Source organism: Sus scrofa, chromosome 17 (genome assembly GCF_054392235.1).
Source record: "Sus scrofa isolate SSC_HxYL_T2T_F1_AM1 chromosome 17, Sscrofa_HxYL_maternal_Yorkshire_Landrace_v2.0, whole genome shotgun sequence".
Lineage (NCBI taxonomy): Eukaryota > Metazoa > Chordata > Mammalia > Artiodactyla > Suidae > Sus > Sus scrofa.
This window is the reverse complement of record NC_139399.1, coordinates 19,175,458-19,202,984: the sequence shown is the minus strand read 5'-3', so window position 1 is coordinate 19,202,984 and position 27,527 is coordinate 19,175,458. Positions and strand designations below refer to the sequence as shown.

Below are 27,527 nucleotides of genomic sequence, written 5' to 3'. Positions count from 1 at the left end.
AGGGATATTTTTAAAACAGTGTATATATATGTATGACTGGATTACTTTGCTGAACAGAGGAAATGAACACAACGTTGTAAATCAGCAATACTTCAATTTTTTAAAAAGAATCCCATTTTTTACACTGTGCCCATGGCTTTCCAGCAACAAGCTTATATCTCTGAGCCTGGAGCTGGGTGTGACCCTGTGACTCAACTCTGGCTAATGAGACATAAGTGGAAATGTCGGGTGATGTATCTTGAAAGTATTCTTAAAAGGGAGGGGGCAGACCTGCCTCTGCCCTTCCCTTCCCCAGTCTTCCTGAACCAGGATGTGATGGCTGGGGCTGCAGCAGCCCCTCTGACCATGAGTACGAGGACACAGTCATGGGAAGCAGGATCCCCACATCTGTGTGGAGCCCCCAGCTCATCCGTGAATTGCCTTCTTCCCAACTGAATCTCTTCTAAGAGAGAAATCAGCTTCTACTGTGTGTTACCACCATTCCCTTACTTACAGGCAGGCAAACTTACTCCCCACCAGGACTCCCCAGAGCAGCAGGCACTCAGATCTGACTCTGTCTCTCGTGGGTAATTTTCCGGGTTCTCCAAGGACTCCTCTCAAACCCTGCTGGTTTGGGGGATGCCCAGCCCCTAAAACTCACTCCCCAAGCTCACTCACTCTGCTGGTTGTACCTCTTGGGCAGGGGTCAAGTTTCAGGCCGGCTCTCCCTCCCCGCAGAGGCCACAGCTGGTCCAGGGGAAGCAGGCACAATCACCCCAACCAACGTGCAGTGGAGAACCCTGTCCCAGCTGCTCTCCACTCCCCACACCCCCAAAGCATCTCGCCAGAGTCAGAACCGGCCCACAATGCGCCCAGCTGAGGGGACACAGGGCTCAGAGCAAGGAGACAGCACCCCCACCCACGCTGCCTTCAGGAGCCAGGCGGATAGTACGGACTCACAGCAGAGGTGTCTCCAAATAGACTCATGCTTCTCAAACCCTCAGAATAAGGAGGATTTTTCCAGAGCTGTGAGCCTGGTGTTCAGATACTGCCTTTGAAAATGCCCATTTTGGGAGTTGCCGGCATGGCTCAGTGGTTAACGAATCCGACTAGGAACCATGAGGTTGCGGGTTCGATCCCTGGCCTTGCTCAGTGGGTTAACGATCCAGTGTTGCCTGAGCTGCGGTGTAGGCTGCAGACGCAGCTCGGATCCAGTGTTGCTGTGGCTGTGGTGGAGGCCGGCAGCTACAGCTCCGATTCGACCCCTAGCCTGGGAACCTCCATATGCCGCGGGAGAGTCCCAAGAAATAGCAAAAAGAAAAAAAAAAAAAAAAAAAGACGAAAAAAAAAAAAAGCAAATGCCCATTTTGGTCTTTCTCACAACTTATTTTTGTTTTGTTTTTGTCTTTTTTTTTTTTTTTTGGCCATGTCTAGGGCCACTCCCGTGGCATATGGAGGTTCCCAGGCTAGGGATCGAATTGGAGCTGTAGCCACTGGCCTACGCCAGAGCCACAGCAACGCAAGATCTGAGCCGTGTCTGCAACCTACACCACAGCTCTCAGCAACGCCGGACCCTTAACCCACTGAGCAAGGCCAGGGATCAAACCCGCAACCTCATGGTTCCTAGTCGGATTCGTTAACCACTGAGCCACGATGGGAACTCCACAACTTATTTTTGTAACTGCTATCTCATATATCTGGAGGCCTTAAATCATATTTTCAAATTCAATTGCCTGTCACAAAAACAAATTATGTGGAGGTGCACGTTCATGGTAAAACTCTAAGAAACCAAGAAAAGCACTGATACAATATTTGGAAGAGAAGTTACCCCCGGGTAGAGGGTAGGTCAGGAGGAAGGAAGGAAATATGACCAGGAAGCACACATGAGGGGCTTCAGAGGGAATGTTCTAGATGTTTACTGGAGAATTATTCACTTATATTATTATAAGTTAACAGGTACACATGTTATAGATACATTATTTATCACGACATGAATTTAAAAGGAAATGAGGAGTTCCTGTTGTGGCTCAGCAGTAATGAGCCTAACGAGTATCCATGAGGATGTGGGTTCAACCCCTGCCCTTGCTCTGTGGGTTAAGGATCAAGTGTTGCCGTGAGCTGTGGTGTAGGCCGCAGACACAGCTCAGATCCCGAGTTGCTGTGGCTGTGGTGCAGACCAGCAGCTACAGCTCCAATTCGACCCCTACTCTGGGAACTTCCATCTGCTGTGGGTGTGGCCCTAAAAAGACAAAAAAATAAAAAAATAAAATAAAAAAAATTTTTAAATACAAGGAAACAAAAGAACAGACACAACACCAGGTCCTATTTAAACTCCACAGCAACATGATCTGGAAATAAGCCTGCACTTAACAAGGCTCTGAACTCTACAAAGTGGGAGGAAGCTGATCAAAGAATAATTTACAGTGGCTGCAGGATTTTCTCAAAGAGGGGAACGCCAGCCATGACCTCTGCAGCAGAGGTCAGTGCTGCGGCAGCGATCATGCCCTGGGCGTATGTGATCCACTCAATCGTCCGGATGACAGTTGAGAGGAAATATTCCAGACCTGCTGTCCGCCCCCCGGAGCCATGAGCAGTGGAGAGAGTCACCCAGCCCCATCGGCTGGAAAAGGAGCCTGAGCCCACAGCCCTGGCTGTGCCCACACTGTCCACATACAGGGACGTTTGATAAAGGCTCCTGAATTCTCTCTGCATGACTTCTGTCATTGCCGAAGTGTCTTTCGCTTCATGATCCGGCTTCTAGAAGCTCATCAACAGGCAAAGAAGATGCTGATCACGTAGATTTTCTTGTTGCTGTTTTTAAGGCAATGTCAGCTTTGTTACAATTAACGATGACGGCTAATCGTGCTCGAGTGCTTATCCCACTTGATCCTCACAATCATCAGAATCCGACTGAGAGGCAGCAGAGGGAAGCCATCAAGAGCACCAGGCTGCTGAGATTCAAACCCTGGCTCTGACCCTTAACAGCTGTGTAACCTCGAGCAACTGGCTGAACCTCTCTGGGCTCCGGTCTCTGCATCTGCCAAGTGGGAATTAAGGTAGCACCTACCTCATGGGGTTGTTGTGAAGATTAAATGTGTTAATGGTCCTAAAGTACTGAGACAGCAGCTGCCACATAGCGAGTACAATATAAATGGTTGCTGTTGCTCCATTTCACAGACAAAACAACTGAGGCTCAGGCGGTAATGCCCAAATTCCGTAGCTACTCCACGGCAGCTCGTCCAACCCAAATATGTTAGGCTTCGGACCCCAGGTGCTTAACCACCATGCTTGTTATCAACCATCAAGAGGAAAACTGGACTTCCCGTCGTGGCACAGTGGTTAACAAATCTGACTAGGAACCATGAGGTTGCGGGTTCGATCCCTGGCCTTGCTCAGTGGGTTAAGGATCTGGCGTTGCCGTGAGCTGTGGTGTAGGTTGCAGACGTGGCTCGGATCCCAAGTTGCTGTTGCTGTAGTGTAGGCCAGTAGCAGCAGCAGCTCCGATTAGACCCCTAGCCTGGGAATCTCCATATGACGAGGGAGCGGCCCAAGAAAAGGAAAAAAGACAAAAAAAAAAGAGGAAAACTAATCCTGGTCTCTGTGCCTTCTTGGATCCTCCTCAACCTTGGGATGTGTTGGTTAGACAGCCAGACTCCAGACCTTGGAAACAGAGGCCCCGACTCCCCAGCTCCCTGGGTCAGCCCAGCAGCAAGCGAACTTCCCTTGGGTCATTAACCAGGACAACAGACAGCTATCTCCCTGCTGACTGCCTGCTGAACTTCCATTCTCAGAGGCAGGAACTGTCCCGAGTTCTCCATTCCTGGGAAAATGGACACAGGACCCTATGGTCCTTCCCCCCGTCACCGGTGTCCTCCACCTGCCTTTTGTCTGTAGAAAAAATTTAGTCAAAGAATAAGTTCAGGAGATCCCCCTCTGCCGCAATGGGATCAGCAGTGTCTTGGGAGCACTGGGATGCAGGTTCGATACCTGGCCTGGCACCATGGGTTAAGGATCCGGCACTGCCACAGCTGCAGCTTGGGTCAAAACTGCAGGTAGGATCTGATCCCTGGCCAGGAACTCCATATGCCGCAGGTGGCCCAAAAAATGGAAAAAAAAAAAAAAAAAAAAAAAGAGGAGTTCCGTGTCATGGCTCAGAGGTTAACGAAACCAACTAGTAACCATGAGGTTGCGGGTTCGATCCCTGGTCTCGCTCAGTGGGTTATGATCCAGCACTGTGGTGAGCTGTGGTGTAGGTTGCAGACGAGGCTCGGATCCCGAGTTGCTGTGGCTCTGGCGTAGGCCGGTGGCTACAGCTCCAATTGGACCCCTAGCCTGGGAACCTCCATGTGCCGCAGGTGCGGCCCTAGAAAATCCAAAAAACAAAAACAAAAAAAATACGTTTAATCAGAGAAGTAAGAAAACGCAGAAGCAAAGGAAAACAGTCAAACACGAGCAAATAATAAGAGTTGAGTCATTAAGCAAAATCAAGGGCTTTTAGTTCCTCTTCAAGGGCTGTAGATGATATTCGGAGCCTTGTCCTGTGAACTGTCTTGTAGACACTGAGAACCCCACCAGGTGGAAGGTGTTAACCAAACGATGACCAGACTGTAGCCTGGACATAAGATGCCAGAATTCAGAGAACTGGCCTCAAAGATATGGGAACGAACTGACCCTGGAACTGATGGTTAACTGTACTTCAAACAATTAAAATGATGTTGATCAGACAACACATGACCCATTTGGAGATGACTGTCAGCGCTGACTGTGCTGTTCTGCAGGCTACCCCCCTCTCTCCACCTTGCCCACTGGTTGTCAGTGGGGGGAGTCAGCCTTTTGGACAGAAGTCTGCCTCTCCTCCCCCCAGCTGCTAGCATCCAAAATAAAGCCAACTCTCTTTTCCAACCTTGCCTCTTTATTGAATTTAGACCAACAAGCAGACCCCACTTTCAGTAACACTAGTCGTTTTCCAATTAGCAGATACAAAATATAAGTTCTTAGGTAACCCTGGACAGGTTCAGACTACCCCCACTCTGCCTTGAGTTGGCTAGAAGGCAGCAAGCTTCCCTTCCAAGCCTTTCCCATCTACCCGAGCCCAGGTCCTCTACATCTGCAAAGGGCGGGCAAACAGGAACAGGCCGACTGCCACCAGCAGGCCTGGAGACAAAAGCTATGGTGCGGGACCTCTGCTGAGACCACATGGCCTTGCCGGGCGACCTACCTCCCTGAGCCTTGGCTTCCCCACTCAGGAAGCAGAGAAATTAGAACCGATGATCTGGTGCTCCCTTGTGGTCTTTGATCTTTCTATCCACATTTGAACTCAGAGCCAAATCTCATTGGAGTTATCACATTCAAAAACAACTCAAAATGAACCACCACTATAAGATCAGGCTGCTTCCTTTCTTTGTTTTCTTTTCAGGGCCATACCCAAGGTTTATGGAAATTTCCAAGCTAGGGGTTGAATCCGAGCTACAGCTGCCAGCCTATGCCACAGGCACTGCAACACCAGATTCGAGCCAAGACTATGACCTACACCGCAGCTCATGGCAATGCTGGATCCTTAACCCACTGAGCGAGGCCAGGGATCGAACCCACATCCTCATGGATACTCGTTGGATTTGTTTCTGCTGTGACACAGTGGGAACTCCCCAGGCTGCTGTCTTTCCTTAATGCCTAGAAAGTGAACAACGCCAACACTATTTGCAATTGTGAAAGGATTAAGGTGCTTTTGAAACCCCAATATGAGCTGCTGAGACCACAGAAAGGAAAAAAACCCATCAGCCTGATAACCACCATCACACAAAACATGGTTTCAAAGCATCTCTCCTTGGAAACAATAAGCAATAAACTGGACCTAGTCCTAACCTGGTCCATGCCCATCAGCCTCAGATTACATGTGTGTACATGTGTGTGCCTGTGTGTGTGTGTGCATGCTCACAGCAGACTGCAGTTTTTTTCAGAAACATCAATAATGAGGAAGTTCCATGCACATTTCCAAAAAAAAGACAACATGCTTTACAGTGATTGTCTCAAGAAGATGAAATAGCTTATGAAAGATGCTAGAGTGATTCACAGTCTAACTTTGGGCCTTATAAAATGCTTGCTACTAAATCCATGATGCAAGTTCTTTTTTCAATTAGACTGCACAAAAGAAATAAGTTTAAAAAGTAAGTCACAGACCACTTTCAGGTAATACTGGTTTGACACCTAAAATTATTCTTTTTATCAGCAGTAGGTATAAAATATGACGACTTCTGTGTTTGTGTTCTCTTCTCCCAACCATCAGTGTAACTTGTGTTTTTCTCTTTGGCCACACCTGCAGCTTATGGAAGTTCCCAAGCCAGGGATCAAATCCAAACTCCAGCTACAACCCTATACCACAGCTGCAGTAACACCAGATCCTTAACCCACTGAGCCAGGCCAGGGATCGAACCTGCACCTCAGCAGCGACCCAAGCTGCTATAGTGACAACACCAGATCCTTAACCTGCCGTCCGACAACAGGAACTCCTATAGCTTTTATTCTTATCTTTAAAGCCATTTTAAGATTCTTTAATTTAGATATTAGTTTCTGTTCAGATGACCATCGTTAAAAAGTCTATAAATAACAAGTGCTGGAGGGGTGTGGAGAAAAGGGAACCCTCCTACACTGTTGCTGGGAACGTAAACTGGTGTAACCACTATGGAAAACAGTATGGAGGTTCCTCAAAAAAACTAAAAAAAAAAGAGCTACTATATGATCCTACAATCCTACTCCTGGGCATATATCTGGAAAAAACTATAATTCAAATGATACATGCATTCCAATGTTCATAACAACACTATCCACAATAGCCATGACATGGAAACAACCTAATTGTTCACTGACAGATGAATGGATTAAGAGGATGTGGTACATATACACAATGGAATACTACTCAGCCATAAAAAAGAATAAAGTCCTGCCATTTGCAGCAATAGGGATGAAACTAGAGTGGAGTTAAGTCAGACAAAGACGAATATCATATGCTATCACCTATATGAAGAATCTAAACTGTGGCACAAATGTACCTATCTATAGAACAGAAACAGACTCAAAGATGTGGAGAACAGACTTGTGGTTATCAAGGGGGAGGAGGGAGGGAGTGGGATGGACTGGGAGTCTGGGATTAATATATGCACACTATTTCATTTAGAATGGTTAGACAATAAGGTCCTACTGTATAGCAAAGGGAATTACATCCAATCTCCTGGGAGAGGCCTTGATGGAAGATAATATAAAAAAGAAAGTAGATAGATAGATAGATAGATAGATAGATAGATAGATAATAGATAGGTAAGACGGAGTCTCTTTGCTGTGAACAGAAATCGACACAACAGTTAATCAACTGTTTCCATTAAAAATTAGTTAAAATTTAAAAAAAGAAATATTTGCTCAGAAGCCCGATTTGTGAACAATGCAAACTAGAGATAACAAATTTCTCCATTCATCTGTTAAAGGTCTCAAAATCTCTGTGGCCTGACGTCCTTAATGGCCCAACAGTGCAGAAGCCTTCATCACACTTTCAGGCACTACATTTGGTACCTGGGTAGGCCACTCTGATAGGCAAGGAGGGGAAAAAAAAAAAAAGAGAGAGAGAGAGAGAGAGACAAATGATCCAGGAAGGTGAGGTACATCACAGGTAATGACCAGGCTATTATTCTGAAGGATAACGCTGGGTTGGCTCTGAACACTCTGCCTAATTAGACTTCACACACAGAGAAAGAACGCTTTAATATTTAACAAGTATAACGGCATAATCGATGTACACAAATCAGGCCTGAGAAGGAATACTGCTTATTTAAGGGGAGAGACCGATGGCTATGAGAAAGGTAGAATCATTAAATGTCAAATCCCACAGGCTCCCACTGTGGACACCAGCCACATACTCTCAAGTGACTCCAACCCCAGCCACTCCGTGCATTATCGAGTCTGTCCTCCTGCTCAGGAACCTAGAGACAGGCCCCCTCATGGATGGAACAAAATAATTTGTTCGAAATAGATCATCTTTGCTGTTTCTCAAAGCTCTTAATCACTTTGGCTCCTGTCAAAATCCCAGTTGAGTCAAGACGGCCAACATCTCATCATCACTTCAGCGAGATAATTAGTCCTCCTTTTTATTACCTTCAAGAACACTTAATGTGTTGGAAGCCTTCCTCACGCTATAACATCCACGCAGACTGCCATGAGAATTCACAATTTGTTTACAGGTAGCTTGCAAGAAAACACCAAGTAAGAAAAGAGTAGGTGAGAATATAGTTTAAAAACAAGCATGCTTAAGATTGGCAAATTTATATTAAAAGAGATTGATCTTTCCTTTTTCTTTTTATGGCCAAAACTGTGGCATATGGAAGTTCCTGGGCTAGGAGTCAAATTGGAGCTGCAGCTGAGGTCTACGCCACAGGCACAGCAACACCAGATCAGAGCTGCATCTTCGACCTTATGCCACAGTGTGTGGCAACACCAGAACCTTAACCCATTGAGCAAGGCCAGGGATCAAACCTGCACCCTCCTGGAGACAACATCAGGTCCTTAACTCACTGAGCCAGAATGGGAACTCCCTAAAAGAGGTATTTAAGGATGCATTATCTATTTGATTTCTCCAAGGTCAGCTTTACACTCAAAATACAGGGATCCTAGAAAGTAATTTGCCCTGTTAGTGGACATAGTTTCATACAACCCTGCTGACTCTTTAGTTGCTGCCTCTGTTTATCTCACACATACCGACAGGGAACCCGCTGTGCCTATACCCTGTGTCTCACTGTTTATAATACATCAAAGAGTCATGGAAACTACGGTCCCCATGCTCCATGGCTCTGCAGTTCTGTCCAAGCAACTACAATGCCACTGCCACATCACAACTGGCCACGCTTGATAGCCATGGAGGTGTCACAGCAGGCTGGGTGCAGGAGCTGCAGCGGCAAACAAAATACTGACTCGGCCTCCCACACCATCTGACCCACCCCACCAAGGCATTCCATCTATCTGAACTTCAGCTCTTCCAGTATTTCTGCATGGCTTTAAAAAGATTCCAGGGAGTTCCCGCTGTGGCTCAGCAGGTTAAGAACATGACATGGTGTCTGTGAGGATGGGGGTTTAATCCCTGGCCTTGCTCAGTGGACTAAGGATTCAGCGTTGCAGCAAGCTGCAGCTTAGGTTGCAGATGTGGCTCAAATCCGGTGTAGCCATGGCTGTGGCATAGGCTGGCAGCTGCAGCTCTGATTCAATCCCTAGCCTACCAACTTCCATATACCTCAAGTGCGGCCATAAAAAAGGAAGAAAGGGAGGGAGGGAAGGAAATAAATTTTTTTAATTTCTTTAAGAAATAAATAAAAATTTTTAAATAAAAAGATTCCACAAAAAAAAAAAAGTATTTCAGATAGTGTTTAGTACATAGTAGATTTCTTCCTGAGCTTCTGCCACTTCCACATACCCAGGCGGAAAAAAATGGGCTTCATTTTAATTAAATGCCCATTTCTCAAATTAAAGTATAGTTGAGTTGCAATGTTGTACCAATTTCTGCTGTAGAGCAAAATCACTCAGATATATATGTGTGCGTGTGTGTGTATTTAGTTTTATATACACACATTCTTATATTATGTTCCATCACAGTCTGTCTCAGAAGAATGGACATAGTTCCCTCTGCTGTACAGCAGGACTTCATTGTCTATTCATCCTAAATGTAATAACAGTTTGCATGGGAATTCCCGTTGTGGCTTAATGGTTAACAAATCCGACCAGGAACCACGAGGTTGCAGGTTCGATCCCTGGCCTTGCTCAGTGGGTTGAGGATCCAGCGTTGCTGTGGCTGTGGTGTAGGCCAGCAGCTACAGCTCCCATTAGACCCCTAGCCTGGGAATCTCCATATCCCACGGGTGCAGCCCTAGAAAAGACAAGAGAAAAACAAACAAAAAAATAGTTTGCCATCTAGTAATCCCAAACTCCCAGTCCATCTCTCTCTCTTCCCCCTCTTCCTTGGCAAAAAGTCTGCTCTCCACGCCTGTGAGTCTGTTTCTGTTCTGAAGACAGGTTCATCTGTGCCATATTTTAGACTCCACATGTAAGTGATGTCATATGGTATTTGGCTTTCTCTCTCTGACTTACTTCACTCAGGATGAGACTCTCTAGTTGCATCTATGTTGCGGCGAGTGGCATGATCTCCTCAAAAGAGCCCATTTTTCAACCCCTGACTTAGCTGCAATGACATCCATGTCCACATCTTATTTCCCTCTGGCATAAACAATCCGATTTTTGATTTGTGTCCATAAACAAACTCCTCCAAAACTATTCTCACCAAGGTTCCAGAAAGATCATGGATGTGAAGTGCAGAGAACAGAGGGGACTTTTAATTTAATCTCGTGGAGTGTGTACAGATACAGCTGGGATCATTGAGAGTCAATCTGATTCACGAAGCTTACTGTCCATTTCTGAGGCTGTAAAATCAACAGGAAGGAAGCACTAATCCCGTCGACCTTGTAGTAGGCGCCGAGAGCTTACTGTATGCAGGGAAGATGTTCCATGTGTCATTAAGACATGGCTTGATAATACAGTCCCTTCTTTGTACTTCACTCCACTGCGGGCTCCTTGTGGTCAGGAACCCCATCTTTTCACCTACATATCTCTAGCACCGAGATCAGTGCCAGGCACTCAGCGGGAGCTCCATAGTACCTCTGAAAAACATGACAGCAGGGAGGTGTGTCCATAGCATCATCACTTAAAGCTACCTGCCAGCCAGCCCTGGTACCCAGGGACCCTGCACAGCCCATCAAGATGAAACAAGGGACCTGGGCTCCATTCCCAACAACGTCATTCCGCTAAATGGCTGGGTCATCATTTGGGGGGGCAAGGGTGAACTCTATTTTACAGATGATAGATATGAAGGCTTTTTCTTGAGGCACTTTTTTTAAATTAAAGCATAGTTGATTTAGGAATTCCTATTGTAGCTCAGCAGGTTAAGAACCTGACATAGTGTTTGTGAGGATGCAGGTTTGATCCCTGGCCTTGCTCAGTGGGTTAAGGATCTGGTGTTGCCCTGAGCTGTGGTGCAGGTGGCAGATGTGGCTTGGATCCCCTGTTGCTATGGCTGTGGTATAGGCTGGCAGCTGCAGCTCTGACTCAACCCCTAGACTGGGAACTTCCATGCACCTCAGGTGCAGCCCAAAAAGCAAAAATAAAATTTAAAAATTAAAAAAAACCAAAACCCGTTCCACATCAGGCCTAAGGAGGTGTGTTCTCACAGCCTCTGCTCCCCACACTCCTCATGGTGCTGTCACCAAGCAGGACCCTGTGAGGCCTTCCCAGAGTGGACGCTCACTCATGTCCCCCACCTGCCTTTTAATCTATAGAAAAACGTTAGTCTAAGAAGCAATTAAACCAGAGAAGTGAGAAAATACAGAGAAAAAGGAAAACAGTCAAGCAAGACAGAATAATAACAGTTTAGCCATTCGACAAAGTCAAGGACCTTCAGTTCTTCAAAGACTACAGATAACATTCTGAGCCTTGCCCTTGAAGCTCTTTTGCAGGTGCTGAAGCTCCCACCGGGTGGAAGACGTCAACCTGTATGCTGCCCACAAGCACACAGACCCAAATCAGCTGGAACCAGAAGGCTGATGACACTGACTCCCAATGACCTCACCACCACCCAATCAGGAAAATTTCCATGAGCCGATCATGCCCTGCTCCTCAAACACTGTAAGACAGACTCCTCACTACCCTCTCCAAGGCAGGCACAGTCCTTGAGACACTAGCCTGCTGTGTTCACCTCTTTGCCTGGTAATTAAAGCTACTTTTCCCAGAGTTCCCATCATGGCTCAGCAGTAATTAATCCAGCTAGTATCCATGAGGACACAGGTTTGATCCCTGGCCTCGCTCAGTGGATTCAGGATCCAGCATTGTCAAGAGCTCTGGTGTAGATCACAGACACGGCTTAGATCTGGTGTTGCTGTGGCTGTGGCGCAGGCCAGCAGCTGCAGCTCTGATTCAACCCCTAAGCCTGGGAACTTCCATACACCTCGGGTGCAGCCCTAAGACAAAAAAAAAAAAGCTACTTTTCCGTTTTTTCCAATTCTGTCTCTGAATTTCTATTTGCCATCAGTGTACAGAGGCAGCCAATATTTAAGCAACGACCCAGGTACAGGTCCAGACTCACTCTTAGAGGAAGAGAAAAAGGTATTTCCAGTGAAACGGGATAAATTCTCCTGTCTACCCATGGATATTCAGCGAAAATATCTTCAGGACTCTTAATTAAGTGAATAATAGACTCTCTACAGAGAAAAGTCATGTTTGTGACAACACAGGATGTTGAATCAGCTTACTTGATCCAGCAGAGTCCCTAGTCTGAGGCTCAGGCTTTGGTTTCAGCAATCATTTGGATTGATGAAGCCATTCACAGTCCATAAATTTCATTGGTTTGCATTCAAATGGGCCCTGAGTCTCAGTGATTAAATTCCTACTTTAGGGATTAAGCATTTGCTCATGGCCACAGAGTGAGTCAGCTCTGGAATCCTTTCTCCAGCAACCTGGTCTCCTTCTGTAGCGACTTCTGTACCCCTCTGCCTCCAGGAGAGACACCAAACAAAAGAAACAAAAACTCTTCACACTCAGGTTACTCTGGCCCAGAAATCTACTGGCCATGGGTTTAGGGAAAAGACAAAAGGATCCTCCCCCGAAAAGAAAACGCTTTAGATACAAGAGCATGCAGGTCACAGGTACATCCAAAGAAATATCCCCTGCAAAACATAAGATTCTGCCTTTGGTTTCCCCGTACTTTAAAGAAATGTTACGTCTATGCAAGCAAGATACAAAAAAAAAGTACCCTGAGTTTGTCTGGGTTTTTTGTTGTTGCTGCTGTTGCTGTTTTATATGGCCGCACCCGCTGCTTATGGAAGTTCCCGGGCCAGGACTGAATCCAAGCCACAGTTGTGACCAACACCAGATCCTTTAACCCACTGCTCTGGGTGGGGACTGAACCCACACCTCTGCAGCAACCCAAGCCACTACAGCTGGATTCTTTTTTCTTTTTTTTTTCTTTTAATAATGGCTGCACCTGCAGCATATAGAAGTTCCTGGGTCAGGGATCGAACCCACACCTCAGCAGCAATCTGAGCTGCTGCAGTCGGATTCCTAACTGGCTACACCATGGTGAGAACTCCTACCCTGAGTATTTTGAGTTATTTATGTCTTTGGAGGCCCAAGAAGTATTTCTCTTCCACCCATTTCTACCTGGAGCAGATGGGAAATAAGAAAAGGCCAGCTGGGGACAGGAGGAATTTACTCTTTAATGGCTAGTCCCAGTCACTGTCTCACTCAGTCTGAGACTGTGAGCTACGTGAGGACACTCGGGGTGGTTTTCTGGGACCAGCGTCCACACCAAGCATCCTACCACAGGGACATGTACATAGAAGGTGATCAAGACATATTTGATTATAAGCATCTAGAACTTAAGACATTAAACATCATGCAAGAGGGAGTTCCCTGGTGGTTAGTGGTTAGGACTCAGTGCTTTTATTCGGCTGCAGCCTGGGTTCAAGCCCTGGTCTGGGAATTGAGATCCCACATCCAGCCGCTGCATGCCATGGCCAAAAAAAGCAAAACAAACAAAACTACGCAAGAGTAGAACTAGAGGAGTCCAGGTCCAAGGTGAATGCAGATGCTGCTCCTCGCAGTCTCAAGGCTTCTGACCCTCGTCTTTCCCTCCACCTCCCTTCCCGTGCTCCTCTGTAATCACAACAGTCGATACCATCAAGTTTCCACCCAGCCTTTTATTATGTTCGCTTGGATGGATTGGGAGCTTGGGGTTAAGAGATGCAAACTATTGCTTTTGGAATGGATTAGCAATGAGATCCTGCTGAATAGCACTGAGAACAATGTCTAGTCTCTTATGATGGAGCATGAGAATGGGAGAAAAAAAACATGTGTACATGTATGTGTAACTGGGTCACCATGCTGTACAGTAGAAAAAAACAAAAACTGTATTGGGGAAATAACAATAAAAATTTAAAAAAAAAAGTTTCCACCCAGCAAACTGCCCAGTAGGATGGGCACTGTTACCCTCATTTTAGGGATGACAAAACCCAAAAGAATGAAGTAATTTGCCCAAGATCTCAGTTAAGAAAGGGTGGAATGTTTGGAGTTCCCCTGTACTTCAGTGGGTTAAGGATCCAGCATTGTCACTGCTATAGCTCAGGTTGCCACTGTGGCATGGGTTCGATCCCTGACCCGGGAATTTCCACATGCCCAGGGCACAGCCAAAAAAAAAAAGAAAGGGTAGAATGTGAACTTGGGTGACCTGACTCCAGCCCCCTGGGCTGCTTCCTCACTTAGCTCATGGTTTCCCATCCTTTCCCACCTATAAGAACGATCAGCAAATATTCACTCCACGCACCTCCCCAAGAACCACAGGAACCAACCTGGGTTTCATTGCAAGGATTCTTCTTCTTCCCACAAAGCCATCATTTTGTTACTTTTTAAAAGCCTTCTTGTTCATTTCATTTTAATACACTCTATTAATTCTATAAAATAGGGTTTTGAAAATTACAGTAACTTGCTTTAAACAAACTGTTGCCCTATTCAATACCTTTTTTAAATGTCTTGCTTTTTTGGTTCCCCCCCCCAAAAAAAAAAAAAAAACCCTGAATCAAGCTTCTCTTGCACCTGGACAGGTTCTGTCTGCTTATTCACAGAAGGGCTGGTTTATGCCCCTGTGCTGACACAAAATAAACGAGTCTGGGCCTCCCCCTCCCTGGCTGAGGTAGAGCTTCCCAGACTGTAAGGATTTTGTAAAGGCCACACTCCCTCCCTCCCTACCACACTCAGCATCCACACCCCCCCACACACACCAAACAAGGCGGCCCATTATCATCAAACCACAGAGAGCATCTCCCTGAAACCACCCCCTGGTCTCACGGCACAGTTGCAGAAATGCCAGCCAGACCCTCCACAGGCCGTGGGCCTGGCTCCCTGCCTCACCATGAACAGACCTGGGTGTATTTTTAACCAAGTCTCCAACTGGCATCAATAAAGGCTTCTTTTCCTGTGATACCAGCTACCCCTGGAAGATCCAGAGTGGAAACTGGCAACAGCCACTAATTTTGATTTAGCTGTTTGCGGGGAGAGGCTGCACCACTTTTGGAAAAATCCTGCAGTCAGAGGCCAGGGAGTAGATGTCTTATACCAGGCCCTGCAGCAAACAGGGTGCGGGGTAGGAGGGAGCCAAGGGTCTCTCCCCAATGCTCAGCACAGCCTGCCAGCCCCACATCCGAGTCAAGTGACCCCCCCACCACCACCACCACCACTGGCAACCCCTCCCCCAAGAACAAGCTGCTAGTGTTCTTGCTTGGCTCCCCAGCCAGTTTCCCAAACCCTTTCCACCCGGCCCACTTCCAGCTTCATTTCTGGCTTGTTCCCATTTCCATAAGACCCGAGTTCTGGGCTTCACCCTCAAAGAGCCTCACCTTCACCCCCTGGACCCACAGGCACCCATCCTGGGCTCCACGCTGCCCTTGCTTCCTGGAATTCATCCTCTTCCTGGGTAATAACCAGAGTGTCAGGCCCTGACATGGTACCAGCTCACACATCACCCACTAGGTCCATGCCAACCCCCCACAGGGGAGAACCAGAAAGGAAAATTTTGTTTTTGTTTTTTGGGTTTTTCTTTCTTTTTTTTTTTTTTTTTTTTTTTTATGGCCTCACCTGCAGCATATGGACGTTCCCAGGATATGGGTCAAATCAGAGCTATAGCTGCCAGCCTACACCACAGACACAGCAATGCGGGATCTGAGCCATGTCTGCGACCTACACCATAGCTCATGCCAACACCAGATCCTTAACCCACTGATCAAGCCCAGGGATCAAACCTGTGTCCTCATGGATACTAGTCAGGTTCATAACCCACTAAGCCGCAATGAGAACTCCCCAGAAAGGAACATTTTGATTCATTCTACTTTGGATTTTAAGTATCTCCACCACACTCTGTAAAGGCCGGGGGTGGGGGTGCAGTGGGTGAGAAGGGACAGGTAAGACTGAAGAGGAAGGGCATCACTGTGGGTCAGTACCCACTACTTCTGGTGGCCTGATGCCTTCCCCATGCATTTCATTTAATTCTTTTTTTAAAATTTTATTGGAGTAGAACTGACTTTTACAATGGTGTGTAAATTTCAGGTGTACAGCAAAGGGATTCAGTTATACATACCCATATACACATTCTTATTCAGATTCTTTTCCCAGACAGGTTATGACAGAGTATTGAGTAGCATTCCCTGTGCTCTCTAGCAGGTCCTTGTTGGTTATCTATTTCATACACAGTAGTGTGTCTCTGTTAATCCCAAACTCCTAATTTATCCCTCTCCCCCACCTTTCCCCTTTGGTAACCATATATTTGACTTCAAAAATCTGTGAGTCTGTTTCTGTGTTATAAATAAGTTCTTTTGCATCATTTTTATTAGATCCAATATGTAAGTGATCTCATTTGATTTGTCTATGTCTGACTTAATTCACTTCGTGCGATCATCTCTATGTCCATCCATGTTGCGGCAAATGGCATTATCTCATTCTCTTTTTAGGGCTGAGTAATACACACACACACACACACACACACACACACACACACACACACACACACCTTCTTTATCCACTCCTCTGCTGGTGGACATTTAAGTTGCTTCCATGTCTTGGCTATTGTGAATAGTGCTGCAGTGAACATTGGAGTGCGTGTATCTCTTCGAATTATGGTTTTCTCTGGATAGAGGCCCAGGAGTGGGATTGCTGGATTGTATGACAGTTCTATTTTTAGCTTTCTAAGGAACATCCCTACTGTTCTCCCTAGTGGTTGCACCAATTTACATTCCCACTGACAGTGCGGGAGGGTCTCCTTTAACTCCTCCAACAGCCTCTGAAGTATTATTATTCCTACTCTGCACACAAGGAAACTAAGCCTCAGAGATGCTTAATGATGGGGCGAGACCCCCAGTCAGTAAGCAAGAGAGCTTTGACTCAAACCCCAGCAATGCCCAGCCCCAAAAGCTCAAAGCTTTCCCCTCCACTGCAGTCCTCCCCATCTTTACAATCCCCGCGGTATCTAACAGTGTCTCTTAATAGAAGTGAATAAGAAATATTTATTGGAGTTCCCGTCGTGGCTCAGTGGTTAACGAATCCGACTAGGAACCATGTGGTTGCGGGTTCGATCCCTGCCCTTGCTCAGTGGGTTAAGGATCCAGCATTGCCGTGAGCTGTGGTATCGGTCACAGACAAGGCTCGGATCCTGAGTTGCTGTGGCTGAGGTGTAGGCCGGTGGCTACAGCTCCAATTCGACCCCTAGCCTGGGAACCTCCATATGCCACGGGAGCGGCCCAAGAAACGGCAAAAAGACCAAAAAAAAAAAAAGAAAGAAAGAAATATTTGTTAAATGAATGCACGGACAGGTGATTCCAACCTTCACACCTTCATCTTCTACAACCCACATGCTTGATTTTCTTCCACTTATAACAAGCCTGCAAAGTGCCCTGATAAGAAGTTAAATGCTGTACAGAAATAAGTTGTACCACACTGTATTGTATTTTGAGCTACTGAAAAAAGCCCCATATAAAAATCTATAAATACAAAATGCTGAGGCAGACACAGTGATAAAAATTCATTTGTCATCTTGTTCCCTCCTGTCTAGAAAAGAATATAAATACAATAATCTAAGGAAGACCAATGTTTCCCCATTTGGTTGACCCTTGGAACTCGAAGACGTTTTCTGGGATACCAATGTAAGGATTATTTATGCTGGGGAAGAGAGCACAGAAGTTCAGGGGCCAAGCAGACACGGACTCAAGGCCAGGTCCGCCACCCAGGAGTGGGCCCTCAGCACGTAACGCAGCTCCCTACACCTTGGTTTTCTGGTCTGTAAAATGCAGGTAATAATAACGCATGCGTCCTAGGGTTGCTGTGCTGATTGAATGAGTAATTCCCAGCCCACATTTGGCAGAGCAGCTGCCACGGAGCTAAATGCTCTGTGGGAGCCTTTTTTTGTCACATGAAGGGAAGAACTGTAGGGGAAATGCAACAAGAAACCTGAAATGGGAGTTCCCGTTGTGGCTCAGTGGTTCACGAATCCAACTAGGAACCGTGAGGTTGCGGGTTCGATCCCTGGCCTTGCTCAGTGTGTTAAGGATCCGACATTGCTGTGAGCTGTGGTGTAGGTTGCAGACACCACGTTGCAGCCACGTTGCTGTGGCTGTGGCATAGGCCAGCAGCTACAGCTCCGATTCGACCCCTAGCCTGGGAACCTCCATGTGCCACAGGTGCGGCCCTAGGAAGAAACCAAAAAAAAGAGACACCTGAAATGAATGAATCACTTGCTTTTACAAACACTGTTATAATCACTAAATTCACCTGAATTCTCTGTTTCAGATTACTGTGCCTAACAGAATGGTCTACCCAAAAGCAATGCCACCAGCAATAATAATAATAACAATAACAACAATAATAATAACCATCACCTCCACCAGCAGTGATACATCTCTCACCGACCATGTGCCCAGCACTGTTCTAACCACTTGTACAGAGGTGAGCCTCACACCCAGCTGTGCAGACCGTGCCCCACAAGGTGCCCAGCGGGAGGTGGGTGGGCTGACGTTCACTCTGCTTCCCATGCCCTGCACCCTGGAACAGATGTTCCACTTCCAAGGGGCACTTCATGGGCTAGAGGCAACCCTGTTCACAGATGTCAGCTGACACGTTAGCTATAGCAAGTCCCTAAAGGACAGAAGACAGAAGTAAAAAGTCACTTTTTCTTTCCAATTGCACCCACAGCATGCGGAAGTTCCAGGGCCAGGGATGGAACCCGCACCACAACGGTGACCCAAGCCACACCAGTGACAACGTCAGGTCCTTAACCCACTGCGCCACCAGGGAACTCCTAAAGTCACTTTTGAGAGTAGCCAGGACCTAAGTCAAAGACCATCATCTTGCTAATTTCATTAACAGAGGAGCTGAGGATATCCCCAAGTCACCAGTGAACAGCACCTATTACTAAGTGCCCATGTGCCTCGGGAACAGAAAATAAGTGGTCCCGGTGTCCAGTATAATCAACAACTCCTATCTACCTCCTCCCTGTTTCCTGCTTCCCTTTTCCTCCACCAACTCAAATATCCCCATGGATGAAAATGAAAGAGGACCAGACGTGACCCCAGGATAACCAAATGTTATGTTTCTCACTATCTAAAAACCACAAAAATTATCTCTGGGGCTAAGTCATGTTTCACTAAGTTATAGGATCCATAGCTTGCTTTGCAAACGCTAGAGTTGCCATTTCCATGCATCCAGCGGGCACCACCCAAGCGCAGATGCGGTAAAAGACTCCCAGGTGTAAACACTCAATTCCTCCCACCTCAGGCCAGTCATAATCTTGGTCAGCTCAGGGGCTCGTGGAGATCCCTGGTGGCGCAGCAGATTAAGGATCCTGTGCTGTCACTGCTATGGCTCAGGTCATGGCTATGGCTCAAGTTCAATCCCTGGCCCAGGAACATCCCCATACTTCAAATGTGGCCAGAAAAAAAAAAAAGGAGAGGGCTCTTGTCCAAACTAAAATGCATCACTCTGCATGCAGTGCTATACCTATCATTTAGCTAAACCTTAGCTTCCTTCTTGGGAGAAGTGGAAGAGGCAGAAAGACACCAGGCTGTCTGCACACTTTGTAAAACAATGTTGCCTATAGCTTGAAATATACAGGATAGCCTATTCTCAGGGCTCTGACCTTTAAGAATCCATTCATATAGAGATATAAAGTTGCAGAACAGAGAATAACATCTGTCTTGTTGGAGGTTTACAGAAACATGATCTGACCTACCTGGACAGCTGCAAGAACAAAGGATTCCTGCACCAAGAAATCTGCAACAACCAAGCACGCCCCTTCCTCACCTGGTCTTTTAAAAGTGCTTTGCTGTAGTTCCCTGGTGGCTCAGTGGGTTAAGGAACCTGCCTTGTCACTACTGTGACTCTCCTTACAGTTGTGGCCCAGAGTTTATAAAAAAAATAAATAAATAAATAGGCTTTATTGAAACTCTTCAAAGAGCTTGGACTTTTTTGGGCACCACCCACCCATCCCCTTGCATGGCCCACACTAAACCTTTTTCTGCTCCAAACTCTGACATTTCAGTTTATTTGGCCTCACTGTGCATCGGGCATGCAGACTTGCATTCAGGAACATTTGCACAAAAGGGATCTATGTAGCTTTCTGACATGCTGAGCATTCTAAAAGTAATCCCTGGCGTTCCCGGCGTGGCTCAGCAATTAACAAACCCAGCTAATATACATGAGGACACAGGTTCGATCCCTGACCTTGATCAGTGGGTTGAGGATCCAGCATTGCGGTGAGCTGTGGTGTAGGTCGCAGACAAGGCTCAGATCCAGCAGCTACAGCTCCAATTCGACCCCAAGGCCGGGAACCTCCATATGCCACGGATGCGGCCCTTAAAAAAAAAAAAAAAAAGTAATCCCCAAAAGTTAGCTTAATCTGGAGGAAGCGATAATAAAAATTCTCTATGACCTTCTTGCAGTTCTTCCTCTTCCCCAGTTCCCTAAAGAGTACTGACCTAGACCTTGACAGAAAATTAGCAAAGATCACCTTTCTTGTTTTAAACTCCCACCCGGTGAAAATCAGGTCGGAGTTGTGATGACCCTCTGAATTCAGAAGAAATCCATCAGTAAGATTTAGGGCCTACAATGCACTGAGCTCTCCTCTAACTGTTCTAAGTTTTATTTTATAGATTCCTGATGTTTACCACTGTAATTAAATTTCACTGAAAACCTGACAATACAATATTCTCTTATCCATTCATAAACAATATGGCAATATTTTCAGTAATCATGTTTGCTTACATACATGGCTGGTATTTTTCCTACCAAATAGCAAATTACATCTGACAAATAAACACACTGACACACCTTCAAGATGTTCTGTAGTCTCGAGCCTGATTCACTTCATTCAAGTCAAAATTTAGAAATGAGGGCTTTTCAAAAACTCCCTGAAGAAAAATGCCTTTCAATGATACGTATTGGAATGTAATAAAACACATTTTTTTAATGTGTGAAATTTAAGGTGACCCCTTTGCAAAAAAGAAAAGGCACCAGCAGCTTCTACTGGCCAGATAAAATTCCTTGAAAAACAACTTATTAATGCTCCAAGTACCTATTAAGGAAATGACACAACATTGAACATATTAAAAGATAGATTTCAAAAAGCTCTAACCAAAATCATACCCCAAAGCCCCTGAAAATAGTAGACCAAAATCATATATTTGAGTTTTTGGAAAGTCTTATTTGAATTTTTGGAAAGTCTTTTTTTGTTGTTGTTTTCTTTTTACGTCCACACCATGGCATATGGAGGTTCCCAGGCTAGGGGTCTAATCGGATCGGAGCTGTAGCCACCGGCCTGCACCAGAGCCACAGCAACACGGAATCCGAGCCACGTCTGCAACCCACACCACAGCTCACGGCAACGCCAGATCCTTAACCCACTGAACAAGGCCTGGAATCAAACCCGCAACCTCATGGTTCCTAGTCAAATTCGTTAACCACTGCACCACGACGGGAACTCCTAAAGTTTTTCTAAAATAGTACCCAATTCCTCAGTTAAGACCACTGGCTCCTGCTGTACAGCACAGAGAACTATGTTCAATCTCTTGGGCTACAACATGATGGAAGATAAGAGAAAAAGAATGCGTGTGTATATATATATATATATAATACATATATATATATTATATATATATACACACTGGGTCACTTTGCTGTACAGTAACAATTGACACAACATTGAAAGTCAACTATCATTTTAAACAATTTTAATTTAAAAAAAGACCACTGGCATGTATTTTTCAGCATGTGGGGAATGCTTTTTACACCAGGTTGCCCTTTTCTAATAAAGTACTCTAAGTCCAGAAACCAGGAAGTTAAATTCCTTTGACACCTTACAGGGCAAAGTAATGGTAATAAATGACAGCCTGGGTGATACACTATGCAGAGGAGGCCCCTAGTGGTGGAGCCGCTACGCCAACTTGGCTTGGTCGGTTTTCTAAGACTGCTTCATCACCAGGGCAAAATCAATACATAATAAAGTCTACCTGAGTTACCTTCTTTAATGACCTCTATTGGCCCTAACCTATAGTAAGGCCATCACTTAGAATCCCAAGGTCCTTTCACCAGGAACAACAACAAAAAGTGACCTAAAGAATAACTAACTTCATTACATTCTGTCTTTCAAATTCACAAATATTTATGAAGCGCCACGCTCTGCCAGGCCTGCGCTGGCCTGGAGAGACAGGGTAAAACACGGAGAGTGTGACTCCTTTCCAATGGGACAATATTACACTAGGGACAGAGCTGGAACAACACGAAGACCGGGAAGTACATTCATCATCATATGACCTTGTGATGGAGTCGGAGCAACAGGAAAAACCTGAAGTATTGCCCACCCCCACCCCCAGAGTGGCAGCTGCTCATTTCCGAACACCCAGACAGGGCAGCATTTGAGGTCCTTCCTCCAACAACAGACACCTGAATGAATGGGAGGTGAAGGAAAACTGCACAGAAGAAGGAATTTTAAGTTAAAAATAACAACCACATTGAAACATGCCAGACCTGGGGGTTCCTGAAAGTCAAGGAAGACAAGAGACAACATTTCAAGGAGTTCCCATTGTGGCTCAGTGGTAATGAACCTGACTAGTATCCACGAGGATTCGGGCAGGTTTGATCTCTGGCATCGCTCAGGGGTTAAGGATCTGGCGTTGCTGTGAGCTGTGGTGTAGGTCACAGATGAGGCTCGGAGCCTGGGTTGCTGTGGCTGTGGTACAGGCCGGCAGCTGCAGGTCTGATTCCACCCCTAGCTTGGGAACTTCCATATGCCACAGCAGCAGCCCTAAAAACCAAAGAAAAAAAAAAAGAGAGAGAGAGAAACATTTCGAGAACATGTACTGTGTTCTGGGCACTGGGATAAATTCCTAAGTGTTACCTCATTTTTCCTAGCATTTTCATAAGGAATAGCACTGGGATTTTACAAAGTCGAAACAAAGACTGACTTGCCCAAGGTCACACAGTTCCTAAATGGGAGGCTGCTTGGAGCCCAAGTGTCTGGGACGGCAAAGCAAATGCTCCTTCACTTTAGGATCACCTGGTGGATCCAGAACTTTGTGATGTTTCTTTGAACCCCATTAGCCCAGTTCACAAACAGCCGTATGAGATTTGGAACACAAAGATGAATAGAATTAAAGCATTTTTACATGGTACACTTCCGAATACACACAGGATGGAAGGAACTACCACATATTTACTAGGTTCCTACAACAGTTATGACCCATCTCTTGCTTTCCAGGAATTAACCTTCTCTGGGAACACAAGGGCCACCCCATGTGCCATTATGCACTGTTAGACATGTGCAAGTCAGTTTTTATGACTGAGGCGCTTTTGTTTTATGCTTCTATTCCCCAGTTTGAAAGCTCCTTCCAACAAACAACATGACAGCACCGTGCAGAGCTTATTAATGTTCATTGTTACAAGCAAGGCTATAATAATTACGACTTTCATGGATGAAAATGTTAAAAAAAAAAATCCAAGAAATCCGGTAGAAATGAATTTAAAATTTCTACTAAAAAAGACGTGACAGAACAGTTAATTATCATCTAGACCTATCTAATGACATTTAAGGAAAAAGCACTCCGAGGCTTTGAAATCAGAATGAAAGCAGAGTTTGCGAAATACCCACTCTATCATGTATTAGTGTTTCCCAAGGCTCGCTGTTTCGGCATGCACCAAGCTGTTAGACCTTCTCCTCTCTCATCCCTTTGCTCATCGATGAAAAGATAACTTCAAAGTCACTGACGGTTGTGCAGGTGCAGGAAACGCCGCGGAAACAACAACTTCGCCGCATCTTTGTACAGCTTTCCTCCTCCGCCGCCCTTCACCCCCAACCCTCAGACCGTGCCCTAGCGCGGCTCCTCCGCCGACCGCACACAGCATTTCTTCCCAGCGTCCTGGACCGCGGTGACCCTCGGGCACGTTCGCCCGGGCCCGGGTCCGAGGCAGAGGGCAGGCTGCCCATCGCCCCCCGCGCTTCTCCATCCCAGCAGAGATGATTCTGTGCAGGAGCAGCACAGCAGTCACGCGGGCACGTGCAAAAGCTACTTTTTAGTGGGTGTTCGAGAAAGTAATTAAACAGCTAAAGACCACCAGAGGCTGGTGAAGCCAAGTGATCCCGGGGCGGGCGCGCCTGGGCCCTTCCCGGGAAGACCCCTCTATAACCCCGCGGGCCCACCTGCGGGCGCCGCACCCCACGAATCGAGCCCCCTCTTCCGCTGTCCTACCCCTCCCCCCCTGCGGCGCGACCCCTCACCGCGGCCCCGCCCTCCGCGAGCCAGCTGGGGCCAGGGGGCGCAAGGATGCAGCCCCGACTGGCCCGCGGCACCCACGCCCGGCCAGCCCCGGCCCGACTCACTGCGAGGTGCTGCCGGCCAGCTCCTGCCGCTCTCGCCGCCGGCCGCTCCTCCTGCGCGGCGCCGCGGGCTCGGCTCCACCTCCGGCTCCGGCGGCCGCGGAGCCTCCGGAGACCCGGGGGCGGGGAGCGCGCGGGACCGCGGCCAAGCCCCGCGCGCCGGGTGGGGGCTGCGAGCCTCGGGGAGGGGGGCCGCGAGCCGCCGGGCGGGGGTCACGCCGGCCGCGCTCCCGCAGTGGGTCCCTCCGCCGGGAGCGGGCGCCCCCACAGCGGCAGTCACACCGGGAGACCACCCCGCAGGTGGCGGCTCCACGCGCGCCTGTGACCTGGAAAAGTTGAGGGAGGGGCAAGGACTGGGCGGTGGCAGGGGGCCCCACAGAAAGTGATCGGTGGCTACTCGGCGAGTGTGGTCCTTCCTCTTTCTGGGCAGAGCCCCCCTCGCGCAGCCTCCTCCTTCCCCCCCTTCTTGTCCCCCTTGCTTTCCGTGGGCTGCCCTCCCCTCCCCGGGCAGACTGACTTACCAAAACTTTGCAGATTGCACTTGGGAGAATCAATCCTGTGCTCACTGTCTTTGCGGTTCTGGTAGGTTAAAATTCTTTTCCTCCTCAGCTTCGCTCATGGCAAAGGTCAGGAAGCCCGTGAGCTCCGGGAGAGCCCACCGCCGTGGGGAAGTGATGTCTGCAGGGACCCCTGACGGCCACTGGGAGGCCTAGGCGGGAAGTCGGAACGGAGGGGGGAGGATGGAAAGCGGCCGAGCCCGGTGTTGAGCAATCAAGGCCCCTCACACAGGGGCACCGCGCTCACGCTCTCTCTCTCTCTCTCTCTCTCTCACACACACACACACACACACACACGCTCGCACACACGCCCTCGGGGCCACAGGTGTCTTTGACTTGTAAGTCCTCCTGCACTTCTCTGTGGAAGAGGAAGTTCAGGGGTATTTTTAACCCCAGTTCTCATTGTAATGAAGGAGGCTCAGGACTCATCAGGCTTAGGCTGGAAGAGATCATCTCCCCACCTACCTTGCAGCTTGCAGAGGACCCACGGCAGAGCCAAAGCAAGACCAGAGCTAGAAACCAGACCTCCGGGCTCGTGGTGCAGTGCTCCCGCCGCTGCCTGGCCAGCTGGCCAGTGGAATGCTCCAAGTCCGCATCCTGGAGTTCCCAGTGTGGCACAAGGGGATAGGCGTTGTCTTGGGAGAGCAGGGACGCAGGTTCCATCCCCTGCCGGACACAGTAGGTTAAGGATCCAGCGTCGTCGCAGCTGCGGCTTAGGTTGCAACTGCCTCTCGGATCTGATCCATGGCTGGGGAATTGCATATGGCGCGGCAGCCAAAAAAAAAAAATATCCTCATCCTGGAGATCCCGGAGCACTGACTGTGTCTGGGCACTGACTGTATCTGGGCACGGGGGCTAGTCCAGGAGGCAAGCACCTGGAAGCATCACAGAAGCCAGCATTCCACCAGCAAGCCTTGCTTCCAGCCCACCCAGGTCATCCCTCCTCCAACCAGGTGGCCCTGGAACCTCAGTGGCTCTGTCCCCATCCCCCTACCCCCGAGTTATTCACCTTGTGATATGAGGAGACCATAGCACCTCACCTGGGGTTTAGGAAAGAAGGGAGAAGCAGGTGTTTACCAAGTGTATGAAAACTAGTGTCAGGGTAACAACCTCTGCCCAAATGTTGCAAGGTAATGGAAGTGGTAGTTAAATAGCTAACCCAGCATCCACACGTATGAAGGTACCACTTATTGATCAAGTCTCCTCCACACATTATCCCCCAGCAAGCTGGGGAGGGAAATCATATGACAGTCCCCACTGTGAAGATGGAGGGGCCGCTGGGAGGAGGTTGGTGATGAGTTGTGTTAAGCTTAGAGCCTGCACAATCTAGCGCTCTTTGTAACGAAGTAACCTCTTCAGAGCCTTCCAGTTGTCACCAAGACGTTCCCCCCACCTCCATGTAGTGATGGGTGGGTTGTTAAAGCATTGATTTTCTTTCCTCTGCTGAGATATTGCTGATCACTGTTCAGTGATGTCTTGGGTATTTCTCCATAACAGGGTTCAAGCAGGGAATCTGATTTGGAGGATGGACAGCGGACTTGCGTTGGGGTGGCTGTGCCCGCACATGGATGGACTTGGACTCTAGGAAGGTGGAAGAGGCACTCATCCCTGTGGCTGCAATTGTCTGTATCCAGGAGGAAAAAAGACATCACATCAGGGTTAATCACATTTCCGTCTGGGCTTGTAACACACCTGTCAACATACCAAAAGAAGATTTCTAAACTTTTTCTGTTAACAGATCAACACAGCAATGTAGATATTAATACATAGCACCTCAATATATATTGGGTCTTTTTTTTTTTTTTTTGGTCTTTTTAGAGCTGAACCCGTTACATAAGGAAGTTCCCAGGCTAGGGGTCAGATGGGAGCTGCAGCCGCCGGTCTAAGACACAGCCACATCAATGCCAGATCCAGCCTCGTCTGGGACCTACACCACAGCTCACGGCAACCCCCATCCCCAACCCACTAGGTGAGGCCAGGGATTGAACCCTCGTCCTCATGGTTACTAGTCAGGTTCGTTACCACTGAGCCACAACGGGGAACTCCTATATTAAAAAACTTAAAGCCCTTAGCTAAGGGCTTGGTACCTCCAGGTACATTTTCACAGTAATTGGTACAATAATGAGAAAATAGAGTTGAAAAGTGATAAGACTACAAAACTTTGGAGTTCTTGTCTGGCAAAGAGGAAACGCATCCAACTAGGAACCATGAGGTTGGGATTCCATCCCTGGCCTCTCTCAATGGGTTAAGAATCCGGCTTTGCCGTGAGCTGTGTGTGGTGTAGGTCACAAATGCAGCTTGGATGGGGCAGCTGTAGCTCCAGTTAGACCCCTAGCCTGGGAACCTCCATATGCCACAGGTGCAGCCCTAAAAAGGTCAAAAAAAAAAAACCCTGAAGCACAATATGAGAAAAATATATTTCTGTGGATGTGTTACCCAGAAAGAAGGTAGACATTATTTCAATTATTATTTAGCAGATACTATTTTGTTTATATGGACTATCTTTTGGG

General features: G+C 47.3%; 1 protein-coding gene across 13 annotated transcripts in view; it reads right to left on the bottom strand.

Moving 5' to 3' along the window:
* Positions 1–25,140, bottom strand: part of CSGALNACT1 (chondroitin sulfate N-acetylgalactosaminyltransferase 1) — a 353,762-nt gene extending 328,622 nt beyond the window's left edge. For 7 of the 13 annotated variants that reach the window (XR_014832743.1, XR_014832742.1, XM_085004405.1 and 4 more), the window contains exon 1: positions 24,982–25,140. The gene's annotated coding sequence lies outside the window, so the exon portion shown is untranslated. Of the gene's footprint in view, positions 1–23,734; positions 24,343–24,463; positions 24,571–24,981 lie in introns of those variants that run through there. The other 6 variants (XR_014832744.1, XM_021078179.2, XM_085004414.1 and 3 more) reach the window with 3 other exon arrangements.
* Positions 25,141–27,527: the final 2,387 nt, after the last annotated feature.